A 22,300-nucleotide genomic window follows, 5' to 3' on the forward strand; every position below is an offset into this window, starting at 1 on the left:
TAGCATCTAGCTTAAAACATGAACCAAATTTAATCATTGGAAAGATGTTGCATGATGCTCTGGTGACCTATAAGGCCCATGGGCCTCTTGTTTCACTTTGTAAATCTATAACATCAGCTACTATTTTGCCTTTTTTTCAATTTATAGTCAATAAACAAATAAAATATAAATAAATCAATAAATATTAACAAAAAATAAAGTATGAAGGGTTAATATTACTTTATAATGTAACTCCGAAAATCATGCCGTATTTATTCACCGACAGTATTTATGTAAGAATACGAGGTAATTATTTTCGTCTCTGAATTCGAATTTCTTGTATAGTACAGAAAATTGTTTAAAAATATTTTTCTTCGCGTTTGACAATACAATAGACTCTGATATGATCACTTTAAAGACATACTCTATTTAACATTTCTTTTAAAGTATCTAGTATTTTCGCACAACAAAACAAGGAGATGTTGGTAAATTGGAAAGAAGCCAGGTTACTTACGGTTATCCACATGCAGAGGTTCTTCATTATTTTCACTTGGATTTGAAAATAGCTCGCTTAGAACTACTGCATATATAACCTGCCCTGTTCATCAAAAAAAAAAAAAAAGAAAAAATCATATTTGGAAAATTTTTGAGAAGGTAAGTTTGTTAAAAATAAATATGATGTATAATGTTTGTAAAAAACAGTGGATATCGTCAGAAAGTGGTTTAATCTTACAGATACCAAACATCTGTTTCGTGTAGATTACAACCACATTTCAAAAATAGCATTTCACGACAAATTAGTCTTCAGAACATTACAACATATGGACAATTTGTGCATTTTGTAATCAATATGAGGGAAAAGAACTACTTTCAAAGACACTCCTCTTAGTTAACCAGAAGTCTCTGTCGAGACTTAAGCTCTACTGGTTTGTACGTTTTGCATTTTTAGTAACCACGGCAACACCATTCATCTTAATCGATACACAGAATTACAGTCCCTGAAACGGTCTACTTTCCCATTTTTCCGTTCACTCACCGTTCGTTCAGCGTGCGTTCACCGTTCGTTCTTCGTTCACAGTTTTGCGTTCACAGTTCACCGTGCGCTCGCGTCCACCGTTCGCTCTTCGTTCCGTTTACTTTGCGTTCACCGTTCACTTATCGTTCAGTCGTCATTGTCATTCCGAACTCCGAAGTGAAAGGACTTATCTTTTTGATGGTAAGGATTTACTCGTTTATTAATTAAATAAATTAGAAATCGTGTTTGAAAATAACTATTTCATTACAAAAATTATCTATGATATTTATATTTCTATTATAATAATTCAGCTGTTATTTTATTCTTAGAATTTTCCTGGAAAATAATAAATTTAAGTACCTACATGTATGTAGAACGATGCTAAAATATTTAATTTAAAAAACGGCAGTGTACAAATGCTTCACGCACGGCAACAATTTGTTGCAATGTTAGAGCGACAAATTGTTAATTAATGTATAATAATTAATCCAAGTCTTTTACAAGGCAAGAATACACAAAAAACAAAATATTTCTAGAGTGACACACATTTTAAACTACACGTAGGCCTGATAATTATGAACAGTACTGCAAATATTCACTTAATTAAATATCTTTAGAGCTAATTAAATTGATAGCGTGACTTTAGATTTTAGAAAAGACCAACTGTTTAAAATAGTCTATTATTAGAGAAGGAAAATCCCTTTCTTCACCGTACCTAAATATATGTTTGCCATTCAGTATAATTAAGACCCCCTCCCCGGTGCCTTTTCTCCTGAAATAAAATTCTTGGTGAGTATTTTCAGTATTTAACTAATACGTACTTAATGTGTATTGTACCACAATAAAATCAGTCTTAAAAATTAAACAAAAGTATTTTAGAATAAACTTGTGCTGACAGTAGTATTTTAAATTGGCAGGGAATATGTTTCAAACTCAATTTAAAACTTAATCCTTCTAAGTATATGTTCCCATTATTTATTTTTTTTTTCTGCAGGAATGCAAAAAACATGCAGATCTAGAAATGATAGGGAAAAATATTAAAACTTCGGAAAGTTCTTTGAAACGCGATTTCCACGCCTCCACTGTGTCGAATAAAATTTGATCGACAGGACAAACACATGGACCGTGTGAACTTGATGACGGAAAATAAAAGCCAATGATTACTGTTAAATGGATATGTTAATCTAAAAAAATGATTATCTTTACTGCTTGGAATATCTAAGAAAAATATTAAGAGTTTTTATTTAATACAACAGATATCTCAGAATTGAAGGGGTATATATATATCTCTCTCTCTCCCTCTCTCTCTCATACAGTTCTCTGTTCAATAAAAACTATGTCAACACATTTACTTATTTAGTTTTGAAATTTTAATAAATTACAAAAAAATTGAATGCTTCTTAATTTCCATCATCTTGCAAAGTATAATCACGGCCGGGACATGTAGAAATTAGCTAAAATAATCTTCATAAAAGAATACAAAAGACACATAACTAAGAATATTTTGCAATAGAATTTTTTTTACAAAGGAGGTTTTCTGCAAAACGTCAACAGACAATTGTGAATTTAAAAAAAAAAACGTTATTTTACTCAGAGTCTTGGCACGGAAATACACGTATTGTTGATTCAACCGCGTACAATGTAATTAATTAATTCTATAAGTATTAGTTTTATCTTCTAAAGTCCACATTATTTTATGAGTGAAAAGATAAGCATATTTACTTTATATATATATAAATAGATTAATTTTATATTTAAACTACACGCGTTCGGTAACAAATACACATTTTTACGGCAATTAAAATCGTGTTATAAAACTATCGATCTAAATCATTGCTGCATAAGTAGTATAAGCCGCCTGGATGGGTGGGTCAACTGAGTGCACTTTTGGGGCTGAGGGGGATAGGTGGGTCAAGGGAGTGCAGCCCCTGTGTGGGATAGGTGGGTCAACAGAGTGCAGCCCCTGGGGGGATAGGTGGGTCAAGAGAGTGCAGCCCCTGTGGGGATAGCCGGGTCAATTCAGTACATATGTTGCATCATCTTTTTGATACCTGTTGCATCATCTTTTTGATACCTGTTGCATCACCTGTAAGGGGGGCCGTGTGCAAAAAATATGCTTACCTATGCATTGTGACGTCATCCACTGTATAAATATGGCTTTTCTCCTACTTTCAGCTCATTCTACAGTCAGATCCAGCTCCCTGCCTGTGGGGGGTCATGGATTCTACTAGAGAAAAACAGTTACATGCTCAGCGATTATTAGAATGGAAAAAAAGGGAAAGAGAATTAGAACGAATTCTATATGAGAAAAGAGAGCAAGAGTTAAAGCTCCGGGAAAAAAATGCTAAAATATTACAGAGAAGAGCTCAATTAGAACAACAACGACAACAACAACTACAACGACAACGACAACGACAATTACGGGAGAGAGAATTAAATCAAATTCTTGATGAAAATAAAGAGCGAGAATTAAAGCTTCGGATAAGAAATGCCAGACTATTACAGAGAAGAGCACAACTAGAAAAACAACGACAGCAACAGCAAAGGACTAGGGCGCATGAGGGGTCAAAGTTACCTATTCATTCACCACCCAAACCCAAGGCCATATCCCAGTATTATCGAGTCACAGTGAATGAAAGGGTCCACTCTAGAAAATTTAAAGCTCAAGAGGATTTTTACACTGTGATTTTTAAGGAGTTTCCAGAGGAAGAAAACAGAGGATTTGTTCGGCGATTATTCAGACACATGTTACAAACCTTCAAATCTAAAATGCAGTGTAATCCCAACGATTACCTCCGCCTGAACATACGCCACCATTCTTTGGAATCAGAGATTTGGTACGAGTTTACTCAATGTAAACATTTTAACGAGGACCTCATTTCAGACAAGATTGAAACCGTGCAACAATCCAGAAAGGAGTTCAAACTGGGCGACGGGGGCATGGAATTTGATATGTTTCGGGTCAAGTATCCCGAGGGAAGTGGTGGCCAGAAAACCAAGCATTTACAAGTGAATAAGGAGACTTTTAAGAACAATAAAAGAGCCATCGTTCGGATCGTCAATCCCTGGGATAAAATTTGTTTAGCTAGAGCCATCGTCGTCACTCGATTACACAGTCAAAAACCCGAACATCCAGACCCCGAATGGGAAAAACAATGGCTTGCTATGCGGAAGGGAGATAGGCAATCCTTAGACCAGAAACGAGAAGCCATAGCCCTCATGGAACAGGCCGGGTGTGATATCACTCAAGCTTGTGGATATGCAGAGTGGCCGAAATTACAACAGGTGTTAGCTCCTCAGTATCGACTGAAAATATTTCATTTCAAGTCTACTTCGACTAAACTCACCTTAGAGCGCATCTTCAAAGGCTAGGGAGACGGAACTTGTTTGAACATATTGTTAGACGACCATCATTACGATGCCATCATATCCATGCCGGGAGTAACGGGGAACCAATATTACTGTGATCATTGCGACGTGGGGTACACTCATGTCACAGAACATCGATCCAAGTGTCTTCATCGCTGTACCTATTGTTTAGGACAACACCCTAAATGTCCCGATGAAGGGATCGAGATTAAATGTCGGGAATGTCATGGAATGTTTAAGAACAGGACCTGCAACGAAAATCATTTAAGACCCCATAGTAAGAAAACCACAACTACTGTCTGCAATTTAATGGGGCTATGCGAGAAGTGTCAGTCCTGGATACCTAAGAAATTATTCCCTCATCACAAGTGCGGAGGACAGAAACAGTGTAAGATCTGTAAGAAAATAGTCGATACCGATCATCAGTGCTACGTACAACAGAAGCCCCAGAAGAAGAAGAAGAAGGGGAAAGACACCTTAGAGTTTTACATCTATTTCGATTTCGAATGCACTCAGGAAACCGGCATTCACATCCCTAATCTGTGTGTGGCACACCGCGTCTCTCAGCATTGCGGTCACTTACCCATAGACCAACCCTGCCCTCATTGTCAACACATGGGACCCCGTCAGCACCTATTTCAAGGACCAGACACCTTAAAGAAGTTCATGGACTGGTTATTACAACCCACTACAGGTACTAAGAATTCCACTTTAGTACACGACGAGGCCATCGTCATCGCCCATAACTTCAAAGGCTACGACGGACAATTCATTTTGAATCACCTGGTGCATTCCTCTTGCCTGAAACCTAACGTCATCATGAACGGCAGTAAGATCTTGTACATGGAAATATGCGGACTGAAATTCATCGACTCCTATAGTTTCTTACCATTTCCTTTGGCTAAGATGCCCTCCGCTTTCGGATTCGACGAATTGAAGAAAGGTTATTTCCCTCACTTTTTTAATACGGAACAGAACCAGAATTACGTAGGACCTTATCCACCGGCAGCTTTCTACAATCCTGACGAAATGTCTATCAGTGGACGACGGGCTTTTTTCCAATGGTACGAACAACAGAGGGGAAAAGTGTTTGATTTCCAGAAAGAGTTTGTAGGGTATTGTGTCTCGGACGTCGACATTTTACGCCGATGCTGTGCACAGTTTAGAGCCACCCTCAAGAGTTTGGTCAATGTGGACCCTTTCCAGGAATCCATCACTTTTGCCAGTGCTGCTAATTTAGCCTACCGTCGACAATTCATGCCTGAAGACACCATTGCCATCATTCCTAACCTCGGGTATCAACCGGCACGACAATATTCGGCTAAAGCCTGTCGGTGGCTCACCTGGATGAGTCAACAGAGTGGATGTCACATACAACATGCCAGAAACGGGGGCGAAGTCCAGATCGGAAATTATACCGTCGACGGATACCAGGAAGCGACTCGCACCGTCTACGAATTTTACGGGTGCTATTGGCACGGATGCCCCACCTGCTATCCCAGTTTACAGACCGAAACTCATCCTCATCGGACCCAATTTACTTACCAGCAATTAAACGAAGAAACCCTCAGAAGGACTGGCGATTTAGAAAACATGGGGTATACCGTCCGTGGTATCTGGGAGCACGATTTCGATCAGCAAGTGCAAAAAGATGAAAGTTTACAACAATTTGTAGGAAACCTGGACATTCCGGATCCTTTGAAACCTCGAGAAGCCCTGTACGGAGGTCGGACCAATGCCACCCGATTATATTGTGAGGAAGGGGACATGAGATACGTGGACGTTTGTTCCCTATACCCTTACGTGTTGAAACACAGACCTTTTCCCGTAGGGCATCCCGAGATCATCACAGAGGAGTTCCAGGACGTGAGAAATTATTTCGGTCTCATTCACTGTCGGGTATTACCTCCCCGAGACCTCTATCACCCCGTATTACCTTATCGGACGGGAGGCAAGTTATTATTTCCCTTATGTCGCACGTGTGCCGAACGACAGGACTCTACGTCTCAAGATCGATGTCAACACACCGACCAGGAACGTAGTCTCACGGGTACTTGGGTGACGACCGAATTACATAAAGCCCTAGACAAGGGATATACCTTAGATCGAATCTACGAAGTGTGGCATTTTAAAGAAAGCAGTCAAGAGTTATTCAGATCTTACATCGATACCTTCCTCAAGATCAAACAGGAAGCGTCCGGATTTCCCCCCGACTGTAAGACCTCAGAACAAGAACAAGATTACATTCGACAAGTGTTATACAAAGAAGGATTCATGATGGACATTCTCAGTATCGAGAAGAATCCAGTGAGAAGAACCATTGCTAAACTCTTTTTAAATTGTCTGTGGGGAAAATTTGCTCAACGCTTGTTATTACACAAAACCAGATACTTGGACGAAGAAGAGGAATTACAACAACTCTTACAAGATTCGACTCTCGACATCAAGGGCATGCAGCTCTTAGACAATAAAGAGGATTCCAATAAGGACAAGATGCTAGTGAATTATCAAGACAAACAGGAATTCGTCGAAGAATGTCCCTTTGGAAACGTGGTCCTAGCTTGTTTTACCACCGCGCATGCCCGCTTACACCTCTACGAGACTTTACAACCTTTAGGAGATCGGGTCCTTTATTTCGATACAGACAGTATCATTTACCAACATCCGGAAGGAGCCTTTAATCCTACCTTGGGTAATAGTTTAGGAGAATGGACCGACGAATTAGACGGGGATCACATCATCAAATTCATGTCGGCAGGCCCTAAAAATTATGGTTACCGGACGGCCAAAGGAACCGAGGTTCATAAAGTCAAAGGAATCACTCTCAACTATCGTACCTCCCAGATCGTGTCCCTGGAGACTTTAGAAAAAATGCTCAAAGGAGAAATAGAGGAAGTGACAGTCCCTTATCCCAACAAAATCCAGAGGACTCGTGATCATGAGGTCTTGAGCAAACCATTAGAGAAAAAGTATAGAATTGTGTATGATAAGAGACAATTGTTACCCTCTTATAACACTTTACCTTATGGTTATTGATATGTTCAATGTTGACATTGAATTAAAAAATTGAATTGTTGTTTTATTGTGTTGTTGTTTTTTTTCTTCTTCCTATAAAAAGGGGAGCAATACAAATCAAAAGTTCAGTCATGACTGAGAAGTTGCTAGATCAACCCATGCGTTATCCCCAGTATGCTCGGCTCTCAAAGAGAGAAGCTACTTTTGAGCAGGGATGGCCAGAACCTCTCTTAGGAAAAATACCAGACCTAGCTCGAGCCGGGTTTTACTACAGGGGAGTGAAAGATAGCGCTACCTGTTTTCATTGTGGAATGATTTTTAGTAATTGGGATCCCGAGGACGATCCTTGTGTAGAACATGCTTATTGGAACCCCAATTGTTCTTACATCAATCTGTATAAGGGACGAGGGTGGGTGATGAATGTGTTTATTACGTGTTTAGAACAACAGGGATATAAACCTTTACCTGAGATTAAACCTCTACTGAACCCACAACCAGACGTCCAGGCTCGAGGAAAATGTCACATTTGTTTAGACGAGGAATTACAAATCGTTTTTCTACCTTGTGGACACGTGTGTTGCTGTGCCTTGTGTGCTCCTTCCTTTCAGTTTTGCCCCATCTGTCGAGGCGAGATTCAACAGTCAAAACGTCTATTTCTGTGTTTACTATAAATAAGATCCTGAACCCAACTTTTCTTTCATTGATCAACATGTATTCCGAGGAGACACCCCTCCCTTCTTTTCAATTGAAACACGAGTTTACCATGGTGGTTGCTGGACCCTCGAAATCGGGCAAAACAGAATTCGTCAAGACATTAGTGAACAATTTAGACTGGATCACCCCCATGCCCGAAAAAATTGTCTGGTGTTATCGGGAATGGCAACCCGCTTACACTTCTTTAAAAGAGAAGGTATCTTTCATCCGAAATATTCCAGAAGACGACGAGAAATTAGTAGCCAATTTGAGTGTGCCCCATTTACTCATTTTTGACGACATGATGGGAGGAAAAGCCATTGAATCGATTGTGGATTGGTTTACCCGTAAAGCGCATCATCGGAATACCAGTGTGATTTACATCACTCAGAATTTATTTGATCGAGCTGCCTCTCATCGCACCATTAGTTTTGAATGCTCATTATTTAGTCTTATTCAAAAATCCCAGAGACAAATCTCAGATCAGTGTGTTGAGTCGTCAGCTAGCTTTACCTCATTTGATGTCTGCTTATCAAGAAGCCACCCAGGTACCTCACGGATATCTTCTCGTGGACTTGAGTCCCCATACCCCAGACCAATACCGATTGAGAAGTCGAATGTTTGAAATGTTAACTGTACACATGCCTCAAGAGTATAAATAAAAGTGTTTCACACTCTTCTGGGTCATTGTTCATTTCCATCTCATCATGGCTCTATCAGCCAAGAGTAAATTAGTGAGAACCTTACGACGTTTACAGCGGGAACGAGATCCCGCGAAGCGAGCCCATTTAATCGAATTAGGGCGTAAAGCCTTATTGAATTGGTTTGCCATGAGAGCTCGCAATTTAATGAAAGGGGTCTTACCTATCAATAAACAGACCCAAAAGTTTATTAATAATCATCGTCAAGATTTAAGAATCATAGCCGATCAATCGGCCAGTGATGAAGACAGAAAAACAGCTATTTTAAAACGCGGAGGAGCTGGATTTCTAGGTGGAGTCATCATTCGTCATTTATTCAAATGGAATAGTCCTAAAAACGCCGGGTTCGTCGTTTAAAGAGTGTAGTTGTAAGAGTCGATAATAAGAAACAAAGAGTGTTTCCATATTGGATGGTCCGTGTCGGAGGAGCAGCTCAAAAGAGCAGAAAAAAGAAGAAGAGAAAACCCTCTCCTAAGAAAAAAGCCCCACCCAAGAAAACAGCAGCAACGAAAAGGCGAAAATCTGCTCCTCAAACTCTAGCTCAACGTAAAGCCATGCCCGAAAGTTTAAAAAACGAAATCAATCAGTATTATAAGGAACAAAGACAAAAGACCATAGGAGAGTTGCTCAAGAAACAAGCAGAACTGAGAATGGATCGTGCTATGGGACCCATAGGCAGTCAAAGAGCCAGCGATTTAGAAGTGTTTCCTCGTGTGAATGTGGGCATTCCCTCCTCCTCCTCCTCCTCCCCTGGAATTAAAGTTCCCATTCATGTCCCTAAAATCACACGCTTTCAACCCTTGACGGCCTCGACACCTCAACTACCTAAAGGTCTGAGATATAAATGTCGATACTGCGGAAAAATTTATGTCAGGGAGAAAGCGAGAGATAAACACGAGAGCGACAAACACGGAGGGTATGCCCCTCCTTAAGAGAGAGAGACACTATAAAAGGGAGTGACATGGGAGACTTCTCTTCATTGTTTTCAAAGATGGCCAAGAAGAAAAAGGGATGTTGTACGCGATTAAGAGCGCATGCACCTCTTTTAAGAGTGTTATCAGACCCTCACTATTCCTCGTCCTTAAAAACGGGGATTTTAAAACATTGTTCTGGAGATTATATTCTAAAAATTTGTGAGATCGTCTACAACCTATTAAAAGGGGTGTTACCTCTCAATTCGGCTCAGAAACGAAAACTAGCTCCTAAGAAACACATCTTAAGGAGACTGATTCGACCTCAATCTGTCCAGAGACGAAGAGCTTTATTAGTCAAGCAGAAAGGTGGTTTTTTTCCTTTTTTAATCTCAGCAGCTGCTCCTTTACTTTTGAACCTCCTAAAATGAGTCGTAAAATGGTGTTAGTACCTGAAGTTCTGTTGAATGAACTCAAAGCTAAACTCCCCAAACCTCCGGAATTTCAATCTACGCTGAGTATAGGTCAAGAATTGGACGAGATTACCAGACGTGAAGATTTAACTCCAGAAGAAAAAGTGGCTTTATACGGTCAAGAACTTCATCGGTATAGGAATTATTTACAACAAGCGAGAGAGCCAGGGACTACCAAAAAAACCCCTGCACCCGTAGCCCCAGCCCCCGCAGCAGCAGCAGCAGCTCCAGATCCCGAGATCGATCAACAAATCATTCAAAGCGTGAATAAACCCATGCAAAGAAAAGCTGAATTATTATTAAATCATTTAAAGAAAAGCAAAGTATTGACTTGGAATAAAGACGGAGAAATCAGTTATCGAGGTCAAAAAGTACCAGATTCTAACATTGTGGATTTAATGGCTGAAAACATGAGATCTAAACCTCTCAAAAATCATCCGGTTATACCTTTTTATTGTGTGCCATTGACGTCTTATCTAAATATGCATGGGTGGTGCCTTTAAAACAGAAAACGGGGAAAGAAATGATTCAAGGATTACAAGAGATTTTCCGACAAGACGATCGACGCCCCGTCCGCATTCAATCGGATCAAGGCAAAGAATTTACCAATCGAGAATTCTTACAGGCGTTTAAATCCATTCATTTCTTTACCACTCGCAATACGGACACCAAAGCCAGTATCGTGGAAAGATTTCTCAAAGCACGCACGTGGCGGTATTTCACTCGGAATAAGACCAGACGGTATTTAGAGATCTTACCGGATTTAGTGTATGCTTACAATCATACTTATCATCGCAGTATCCAAAGAACCCCAGCTCAAGTGAAGCCCTCGAATGTGTTAAAAGTCTGGAAAACTTTATATGGGGAATCATCACCTAAACCAAAACCCCCCAAGTTTAAAACAGGAGATAAAGTGCGCATCAGTAAAGCTAAACGCACTTTTGAAAAAGGATATTTACCGAACTGGACCACGGAAATATTTACCATTGCTCAACGAGTTCCCGGTCGGTATCCTTACGTGTATCGAGTACAAGATTACAACCAGGAGGAATTAGAAGGGACATTTTACGAGAAAGAATTACAACAGATCATTAAAAAACACGACGTGTACGAAGTGGAGGAAATCTTGGGGTATAAAAAGCGACGAGTCGGGAAGAAAATCATTCAAGAAGTCAAAGTCCGGTGGAAAGGATATCCCCCTAGTTTCGATTCATGGATTCCCCAAACGGATCTCATCAAATAACACCTCATTGGAAATGTTGTGGAGAGAATATTCCTCGAGAAGAAATTGTGTATTTTGCTCAATTATTCATTTGTATTTCCCTCATCATCACCAGTGTGGTCATGTTAGCTTTACACGATTCTAATCGAGAATATTGGATGGTCTGTGTGAGTTCTTCGGTGGGTTACATCATGCCTAGTTCTACCATGATGCATCAAACCCCTACGGTCAAGAAGACCAATTCACCCAGTTAATCCCGGAATCTAAAAATAGATACACCCCTCTATATAAAAAGGAGACACCATTACCCTAAGAGGATCATTTCTGATCTGAGTGAGGAACAGAACACATCATGGATTTTTTAAGCTCAGAGTATCGTTGGAAATTAGTAGAACCTGAAGGTTCTACTCACAAAGGAGAATGGATGAAAAACAAAGAAACATGTATTCAAGATTTCTTTGATCAGAATCCAGGACAAACAGGTCTCAATGAAATCTACCTGTATAAGAGATTCAAGTTACCGCACCGCCAAAGAAGCAAACATATGGTCTTAATAGGAGCCAGATCACCTAAATATGGAGAATTCAAATGGAAAGTCAATTACGTCTTGGCTCACCGAACACAGGGACCCGAGAAGACTTGGGTTCATGGGGAATGGATGAAAAAAGCTGCAGATTGTGTAAAAGACTATTTGGAAGAAGTGATCGTAAAAGGATACGATATCATGGACTGTGCTTGTGAAACAGACTATTTGTATATGAGGAGACCTTTTCCCATACAAAAAGAACTGAAGAGAAGTTTTGAATGTTTGTTATTATGATGTTCTTGTTCTTGTTGTTGTTATGAATAAAAATAAAAAGAAAAAACCAAAAAAATTCTAGTGTTGTTAGTTATTTTCCCCCCTATATACACATACAACTAAGCGCTCTCTATACACTAGCTTTGTCATGATGACGTCACAATCACGGATTTGAATCGCTGCCAAGATGATGCAACAGGTATATAAAAGATGATGCAATAGATATCAAAAAGATGATGCAACAGATAGGTATATAAAGCGGAGCTGGGAGTACCCTGCACTCATTATTTAGCAATCATGATTTGTGTGTATAGATTGATGTACTTGTTGGAGGTAGAAAAATATGTTTGTCATTACTGTGATCAGAGCACCAGGAATTATAAAGAATTCACAGTATATAACCCCTGTCCGGGATGGCGTTGGAAAGTCTATCGGATTTGCCAGCATTGTGAAATGCCATTTCCACACTGGTTTGACGATGATGAGCCTTCCCTGGAGAATTGTGGTTGTAGTTGGTGCCTGAAATATTTCATCTGGAAGAAAGGAATTGAAAATATACCGCCTCCCCGATGGGTGAAAATGACCAGGAACAGACCTTTGAAAGAATGTATGATGTGCTACCAGGAAAAGACTCGAGGGAAATGGAAATGCGGACAATGCCGTCAGTATCCCTGTTGTGAGAAATGTATAGAGAAGTTCACAGTGACCTGCTACAGAAATTGTCCCTTATGCCGATATGAAGGACAATAAAATTGTTGTATTTTTTACTTGAATAAAAAATTTGTTTAGTTTTAAAAAAATTCTTTGTTTTGTTGTTTGTTTTAAAAATAAAATAAAATAAAATAATAATAATAAAAAAATAGATGAAAGGTTTTATCAAGAGGTATATAACAAAACCCTCTCTCATTCTGAAAAAGGACACTGAACAAGTCAGACGTGTTTTTTGTTTCAAAGATGCAGTATCGTTGGTATTGTGAGAGTCCCATTAGTCAGTGTATGTACATGCAAGGAGGGTGGATGAAAACTAAAATAGGAGCCATCATGGATTTCTATGAAAATCATCCAGGCTATTCCCTGGAGAATGTGTGGTTGGAAAAAAGAATGAAAATCCCCTATCCTCTAACAGGATCTAGAGTGAGGGTGAAAATCAACCAACATTATCAGCAATACAAATGGGTCACTTGTACTCAAAGGAATCGTCTGACACCCATTAACACCATTCAGAATGAAAGTTCATGGTACTCGGACATTGGAGATTGTCTGAAATATTATTTCAAGATGGAGAAAAAAGGACTGACGTTTCCACCTCATTATTGTCCTACAGAGTACTTGTATTGTCGCATCCCCTTTTCCCAGATTAAAGACTCGATGGAAAAGAAAGAACATTTGTTGACTCGAGTGATTGAGAACCGATCATCAGAAGACGAAGAAGAAGAAATAGATGTGTAAATTTTTGAATAAATTAAAAAAAAAAAGTGTTGTTATAAATACAAAGGTCTTAAGGTCTAGGGTCTCAGTCTTAGATTGAACATGGCCGAGAGCAGTGGGTTTTACATGACTTTACCCAGTGATGGGTCTATGACCTCTTTTTCTAGCAATACGACCGCTCAATTTAAAACCTTATTACCACAAACAGTGGATTTAACCGACGGAGAATGGGAAGTGGCTTTAACAGAAATGATGTATCCCAATTCATTGAAAAACATTACAGAAGAGGAAGCTTATTTTGACGTCCTGATTCCTGAGGCTTTTGCTCGCTATATCAAAAACCCCAATGTTTATGGCAGATTTAAAATGAAAACTTTAGACCCAATGCCATTACGTCAATGTCCTGTACTGCTGGATTGGGCCCATGCTAAACGGCCTAAACTCGTTGAACTAGATAGCAAGATGGAAATTAAAAGAATTCACTTCAGACCCGGGCCCTATGTTCACCCCAAGGCTTTAACAGAGGAAATAAGTTTAGGACTACAGAGATCAATGAAAAAAATATGGAAAACCCTTAGTGAGGGAAATGAAGACAAATCTATGAAATCAGTATATTTCGAAACCTATGATCGAGTGATGTATGAAATCAATGAAAAAATGCTTACTTCCTTATGCATTCGTTTCCCCACATCCCTAGCTTATAAGCTAGGCATGGACAGTCAGAAAGTCATTCTTCAGAACGATACAGAAAACATGACCAAATGGATCAACATTAGTTACTTTGGAAACAGTACTGTGGATTTATATGAAAATCTGAAATCCATGTATGTCTATTGTGACTTGATTCAACCCCAGACGGTAGGATCCAATGCCTTGAAATTATTAAGAGTGGTGCCTTGTACATTTCATTTGGAAGATTCAAAACAAGCCAAATGGGAACCCATTCGAGCAGAATATTTGAAACATTTCGATACCTTTGAGATTCACATCATGACTCCTTTAGGACAACCCATGCCCTTTGTAAGTGGCAAATCGGTGGTGAAACTTCATTTCAGAAAAGTCTACTGAGATGAATGTACCGTTATTGTGTTCCATCTTATTGGGTGTGGTGGCTTGTCTGGTCTGCTGTCTGTATTGTATTCAGCCCTGAAAAAAAGGGTATAAAAGGAAGTCCCCCGAGGACAGAAAGGTCAGTTGAACAAGAGACATGAACCATGCAGTATCATCCCGGATTACTGAGACAAAGAGGACACAGTTGGACTTATCATAAAGGTTTATTACGTCAAAAAGGACACGGTTTTTTAGGATCCCTATTTAAAGTAGCAGGTCCCTTAGTCAGCAATCTAGTAGGAGGATTATTGGGTCAACAGCAAGCCCCACCCCCACCACCACCAGCCTATTATCCACCCCCAAACTATCAAAGAGGGGAAGGATTTTTTACTGAAAACCGGAGCTAAACACGCCTTGACTGCTGCTGCTAGAACGGGATTAGACGCATTAGAAAATAAGAGATCTTTAAAAGACGCAGTCAAAACTCACGGAGTACAAGCCTTGAAAAATACTTCGGGAATGGTGAAACAAAGAATGAATCTAGGAAGTACTAAGAACAGAAGAAGAAAGAGAATGAAAAAACAGAGAGGATCGGGAATGAAAATAACAAGAAGAAAAAGAATAAGAAGAAGACGACAGAGAGGCCGAGGATTTTTTACTGATTTACTGAAAACCGGAGCTAAACACGCCTTGACTGCTGCTGCTAGAACGGGATTAGACGTATTAGAAAATAAGAGATCTTTAAAAGACGCAGTCAAAACTCACGGAGTACAAGCTCTAAAAAATACTTCGGGAATGGTAAAACAAAGAATGAATCTAGGAGGTACTAACAACAGAAGAAAAAAGACACCCATGTTAGCCCGAGGAGGTCCTAAGAGAAAAAGGAAAAAACAAGGAGGAGGAATTCCTAAAAGAAAACGCCATTTAAGATGTGTTTGACTGAGAGAGAGAGAGAGAGTATAAATAGACCAGTCAAAGGAACAAAAGGTTCATTTGTGAAAATTGAATCCTAGTAGACACATCATGTTACAGCCCGATTCCTGTGCGTGTGGGATGAACAATTTACAATTGTTTGAAGTCCCTCCGACTAATATTGCTTTAGAAGACTCGAAATGGGAAGAATATTACCCTATTTCCAGTTCTTTAGATTCAGACACCGCTCCCATAGGATTTGAAATCAAAGGACAAGGAGATCACTATCTGGATTTATCTCAAACTTATGTTCAAATGGTATGTAAATTTACCAAAGACGATGGAAGTAATCTGACTGGGGCGAACAGCACTTCCAGTCCCGTGAATAATATCTTACATTCCATGTTTACGGAAATCGATGTCAGTCTGAATGGAAAAATAATAACTCCGGGGACGGATACTTATCCTTATAAAGCGTATCTGGAGAAATTATTGTCCTACCGACCCAGAACTTTAAAGACACAGACGAGGGCCTGTAGTCTGTGGGAAAAAGATACGGCAGGACACATGGACGAAGTGGGGTTAGAGGCTCTTGGTGTTGCTCAAAATAAAACCTTTAATGTAACTCCGGGTGTAAATGGTGCGGCTGACACGGTGACCATTAACGCACCCATCCTCACAGCGTTACCGGCCAATTCTAAAAACGAAGGATTCCGAAAAAGACACCAAGCTATTGCTGACAGTTAGAAAATCGGTTTGCTGGATACTTTACATTTGGATTTGTTTCAACAAGATCGATTTCTACCTAATGGAGTGGACGTCCGTTTGCGATTTAATCGAGCTAGACCTGCTTTCTACATGATGATCAAAGGAGGAAGTACAGGAAAAATGAAAATATTGAGCATGGTCTTGTGGGTGAGAAAAGTCAAACCCACAGCAGTCATGATGAATGCCATTAATCAAAGTTTGAATACCCACAGAGCTAAATATCCCTTGAGAAGAGTGGAGGTGAAAACCTTTACCATCCCCACAGGAACTCAGTCTAAGATTACGGATCATCTGTTTCAAGGTCAGATGCCTAAACGTCTCATTTTAGGCTTTGTGGAGAATGCGGCCTTTAACGGAGATCAGACTAAAAATCCCTTTCATTTCCAAAACTTTGGGATCAAGAAATTAGATGTCAGTATCAACGGAGAGACCATGAGTACTCGTTGTTTTGAGCCTAATTTCAACGACGATTTATATCTGAGATCCTATCTCAGTCTGTATCAAGCTCTGGGGAAATTAGGAGAAGATTGGGCTCCAGACATTACCCTAGAAGAGTATAAAAGCGGCTACACTCTATGGGGTTGGGATTTCACTAAAGATCAAGAAGCGCAATCGGATAAATTCCACATCATAGAAACAGGAAATCTGAGAGTAGAAGTGCAGTTTACCAACAATACGGCTACCACTATCAATTGTGTGGTGTATGCAGAATTCGATAACTTATTAGAAATTAACAAACAGAGAGAAGTGAGCATTGATTACTAAAAATGGATACGGGACAATTGAGAGAAGTCTTATCCAGAGAATTCAAGAGTTCTTTTGGAGGCGTGTATCCTGTAGATTTATTACCGGATCAATTAAGACCTGGAGAAAAAGCTGTGGTGGTCAATACGGATCCTCAAGATCGACCGGGAGAACATTGGGTGTGTTTATATGTGAGCAATCCCGTGGTGGAATATTTCGATTCTTATGGATTTCCTCCCTTACAAAAAGAAATTCAAGATTTTATCCAGCGTCATGCTCAACAATGGATTTATAATCCGTATCGCTATCAAGACTGGAATACCGATGTGTGTGGACAATATTGCGTGTATTATTTACATTAAAGAGACAAGAAAAGAAAGAAAACCGACGAGTGGCTATTCCCCTTTGACCAGAGTACGGCTTTACAAAGGGACAGATATGTGGCGAATTGGTTTAAAAACACTTATCATAAATTACCTACGGGTCATGGACAAAAGTGTCAATGTTTTTATCAAAATGTATTGTAAATGAGTTGTTTGTTGTTGTTTGTTGTTACAAATAAAGAATGAAAAATCAAAATCTGTGTTCTTATTATTATTTATGTGTTAGTGTTTTCAGTACAAAAATCCAGTTTGAACTGGTTAGGCTAGACTGAGCTTTTGACTGTGAAGCGTGACGTCATAATCTTGAATCGCTTGCCAAGATGATGCAACAGGTATAAAAAAAGATGATGCAATAGGTATAAAAAAGATGATGCAATTCAAGGTGGGGGGGGGGGTATAAAAACAAGGTGTTAAAGACGATCCTCATCAGTTTGGTGGGGTATGTAATTGAGTAAACGACAGTTTGGCAAACGAATTCCAAGAATATTAGAAGACATGGAAATGGATAAAGATAAATTTGCCTTATTAGAAAAAAGAATGACGGAACCTATGGAGGGGGATCACAACGCTCCTCAAACAAAAAGAAGAATAGAGTTGAAAACCTTGGATCCGGAACCTAGGAATGAATATTTACCCCTGAATGAGGCTGTGAAGGATCCTAAATGTCCACTATGCCACCTGAAGAGCTGGGAACCTATTGGGGATCACAACGCTCCTCAAACAAAAAAGAAGAATGGAGTTGAAAACCTTGAATGTGAGCTGGTCAAGATGTGAATAAATAAATAAAAGATTGAACTGTTATTTATTGTTAGATCTCAATAAAAAAGAAAAGAAAAAAAAATTGTTGGGTTTTTTGTCATTTTTAAAAATAGGTTATCTCCCTTTAACCATAGATTTTTTTTTTCAAAAACACAAAACAAAAAGTGTTGAGGGGTTTTAAAAGATTGGTTAAAAATAGATACAATAAAAAAAAAGGTATAAATAGTAAACATGGTACAAAACACACCTCAGTTGTGGACTGGCTTCATTATGGGTAACACCTCCAGTAAAGAAATGAGTAAAGGAATGAGTAAAATTCAGTTTGGACAGAGAGTTCTTTCAGAGAAAGATGTAGACAGAGGTATACCAATTCAAATACATGATGATGGGACTATTGAGATCATTTCTCAAGAAGAATATAACCAATTGTGTCCAGAAAAGGGTTATTCTAATGATGCGAGAGATTACATAGAAAGTCCCTTGATGGTAGAACATCCTGCAGTATTTATACCACCTCCCTTGATGGAAGAACATCCTGTAGAATATAAACCTCAGGAGGAAAAAGAAAACATAAGACCAAACAACAAACTCTTGGAGGATATTAAGGCTCATTATCAAAATAAACAGAAAGAAAATACAGGCAATGGATACATTGCTTATTTAAAACAAGACAGAGGTAGAATAGCCAATAATTGGATATTTAATTTAACTGGGTGCCGACAGGAAGATGTAGATCAAATCATTGGAAGTGATTATCAATACTTGATCTTACAAAAAGAAAGGCATCCAGAAACTGGAAAACTTCATCATGTGAGAGGATTCATTCAAATGAAAAACAAAGTTCAAGGGAGATACATGTACAGAAAGATTCATAAATTAACCTGTTTCGAGATGTCTCACAGTACCCCAGAATTGGAAAGAACCTTTTATAGACAAGGTGACTATAAAGAATATGGAGTTCTAAAACCTGATGTGAGAAACAAAGAATTAGTTCCAAGAGATTGTAGATTTACCTGAATAAAAAAAAACTTGTTTTATTGTGTTGTTTCTTGTTCTATAAAAACAAGGGTGATTTTAAAAAATAGATTCATTTTACATCATGAGTCTCCAGGAGATACAAGGTGATTTACTCAACTGTGAGGTAGAAGCTATTGTTCATCAATGTAATTGTTTAACTGTAAAAGCTCATGGATTGAGTCAAAGTATTGCAGAGAAATTCCCACAAGCTAATCTCTATGCCACTCGCAGACCTCTAGGGACTAGAAATTTAACCGTAGAAGAAGATAGAGGAATTCCAGGCACTATTAAGGTGTTTCCCTCACACACCCCTGTGGTCATTTGTTTACTAGCTCAATGGGATTATGGAAAAGCAAGTCACCGACCTAAAAGAATTTCCACTTATCAGGATACCCCACAAAACAGAGAGGAATGGTTTCAAACTTGTTTACAAGAAATGGGGGAAAGTTTACCTTACCAGACTTATGCTTTTCCTTACAAGATTGGCTGTGGACTAGCCCAAGGAAATTGGATTCATTATAGACATTATATTGAACAATTTGTACACACTTATGAAAAACATGTGTACATTCTTCATCATTAATTGTGTGTGTTTTCATGTGATGTAAAAAAAAAAAAGTACCTTTTTATCTGTTATACTCTAAAGTCTCTTTTAAACCGGAGATGAAGGTCCACTGTAATCCCCATGCACTCATAAGCAGATCTCTGGGGGGAGGCAGTAGAAACACTCAAGAAGTTTTTTTTTTCTTTCCCCTGTGATATAATGTCAAATATTTTAATGGAAAATTCAGAAATTCATTTGTAATTGGAGTCAAAACTTTGCTAACTTTATAGTATTGATTTTCCATTATCAGATTTCTTTTTATCCATTTTAAAAATATAAACATTTAAAATAATTATCTTACTAATAATAATGAAATAAATTAAAATGATATCTCATTGAAAACTTTTTTAAGATTCAAGTTTTTGTTTTTTATCATAATTGATTCACTGTGTATTTCCCCAAAGGAAGACCAGCAGCCAGGCTTCACTTCACTTAGAGAATGGATTGGTTAGGAACAAAACATATCTTCCAGGTTTGAGGACTGTATAGAATTTTTGTTATTGAATTACATGAGACAATACCTCTTATAAATGTAATACAAAAATAATATCTCTTATATATATATATATATATATATATATATATATATATATATATATATATATATATATATTTATATATATATATATGAATACCTATACTCTAATCAATTAAATGTCATTTGTAAAAATGTATTTTTTAAAAGACAGATTTATTTAGGATCGACTTTAAATGATGACATGAATAGTAGGCCATACTTTTAGCACATGACAAAAACATTCTCTCAAATTACACAGAACTGGGTTATTTAGCATAGCTGACATTAAACATATAGGTGAGGGATAACATAATCACAATCATAAACAATGTGAAACAACTTTAAATGACCTACATGGTGGATTACAAACCTTTTTCACTGGGGTAAAATCTTTGCCGAGATTCGACAATGGCCGCCTAATTTACATAGAAAATTACGGCGTACTTGGAGACATAAAATTTTTTTTGAAAAAAGTGACCTGGTGTTATAACTTGAGAGACACACACATACGTTTCGTTTTTGACTGTTTAAGTAGGCATCTTTTTGAACACTACAAGATTTGGTGGCTCTTAAAAGAGCCGTATTGGTAAAAAAACACTTTTTGTTTTTTTTTTAGTTTTGTAATTTTTTTTTTCTGGTTTTTGGTTTTTAATTTTTTTTGTTTTTTTTCTGGTTTTGGTTTGAGGATTTGGTCCAGGTAAAACTTTACTGGCTCAGCAGACGTCGAACTATATGCCAGGCTTGAATGCCATCCTCGTTGGAACTGTCATCTTCCTCCGTGTCTCTCTGCCCCCGGAATGTATAGCTGCTTCTGTATTTCTACAAAGGGGACAGCATAGGTTTCGCTCCACGATCCGGGCCGCACAAAGTAAGCAGGCTGGGCGCTGCAAGCAGCGCCCACACAGAAAATTGCTGTCTTCCCCCTCTGTCATGCATAAACTGCAGAAAATCTGACGCGTGGTGACGGCAAGCCCCCAGGGGGGAATCCTCCCCTGGTTCCTGGCCTGCCCCTGGGGGGTCGGTGTGGCTGGTCTGGGTGTCGGTGTGGCTGGTCTGGGTGTCGAAGGTGGGGGTGAGCGTGGTGCCTCCCGTCTGTAGGGGTGGGGCCTCCTATGATGACTGTCATTTATCTGGAATCTCGCTAAGTTTATTCGCATCAGTTCTCGGTTGTTGTCTAAACGTCTGAGGATCAGCAGGTTTTCAAATGATATACCCGGAATAAGAAACAAGTCCTCATAGAAAAAATTTCCGCCAGACATCGTCTTCTTCTTTTTCTTCTTACTTCTTTTCTTTGACAATCAGCTAGGCAGGAATGACACTGGGCGCTCGGAGGGGCTGAAATTCAGGGAACCCGATCCCGAACCCGAGTGTATATGACGTCATACAATAACATAACACTGATGTAGTATTACTAGATTTTTATTTTATTTCTTAAAAACTAACAATGCTTCTAACTGTCGAATTCTCCTCCGAAATCGTATTCGATAGCTACTAATTGCATCCAAGGACTTCTCCGGTCTTCGGGGGGTAATTCGTAGATTTGATTAAGGCTGGTATTAAAAGTCACTGATTTCCTAGCCTGTGTGAAATTTCCAGGTATTTCATTCCGTATTGAATACATACTTTCTCCATCGCATCTATGTCCTGCCACAGTAAAATCACTTTGGCCGCTTGGGGATGAGTCAGGAAACTGTAAGGCTTTCCGAAATAACGGGTCAGGTTCAGTCCGTACCATTTCTGGGGCAGAACTGTTTTTATATGTCGACATAGAAAATGTATGGTAGCTAGTCTCCCCATGGTCGTCGCATGATGTGATAAGGCTAGGCATTGTAACCATAAGTCCTGAAGGGTTTCCATAATAGTGCTCGCTTCCTGAAATACTTGTTCTGCCTCCGGGGGTAGAGATTCTTGGTGGTTTTGTGCCCATCGTACTAAACAATC

The 22,300-nt window shown here is 38.9% G+C and overlaps 1 long non-coding RNA gene across 1 annotated transcript; it reads right to left on the reverse strand.

Annotated features, from left to right (window-relative positions):
* Positions 1-3,127: 3,127 nt before the first annotated feature.
* LOC134240456 (uncharacterized) lies at positions 3,128-20,825 on the reverse strand. The gene is made up of 4 exons (XR_009986452.1): positions 20,730-20,825; positions 20,230-20,323; positions 19,861-19,991; positions 3,128-3,221 (listed from the first exon to the last, which is right to left on the reverse strand). It is a non-coding gene; the product is annotated as an uncharacterized LOC134240456 (long non-coding RNA).
* Positions 20,826-22,300: the final 1,475 nt, after the last annotated feature.

Source organism: Saccostrea cucullata, unplaced genomic scaffold, assembly GCF_032062105.1.
Source record: "Saccostrea cucullata isolate Sc308-1 unplaced genomic scaffold, CSIRO_AGI_Scuc_v1 ctg3000, whole genome shotgun sequence".
Classification (NCBI taxonomy): domain Eukaryota; kingdom Metazoa; phylum Mollusca; class Bivalvia; order Ostreida; family Ostreidae; genus Saccostrea; species Saccostrea cuccullata.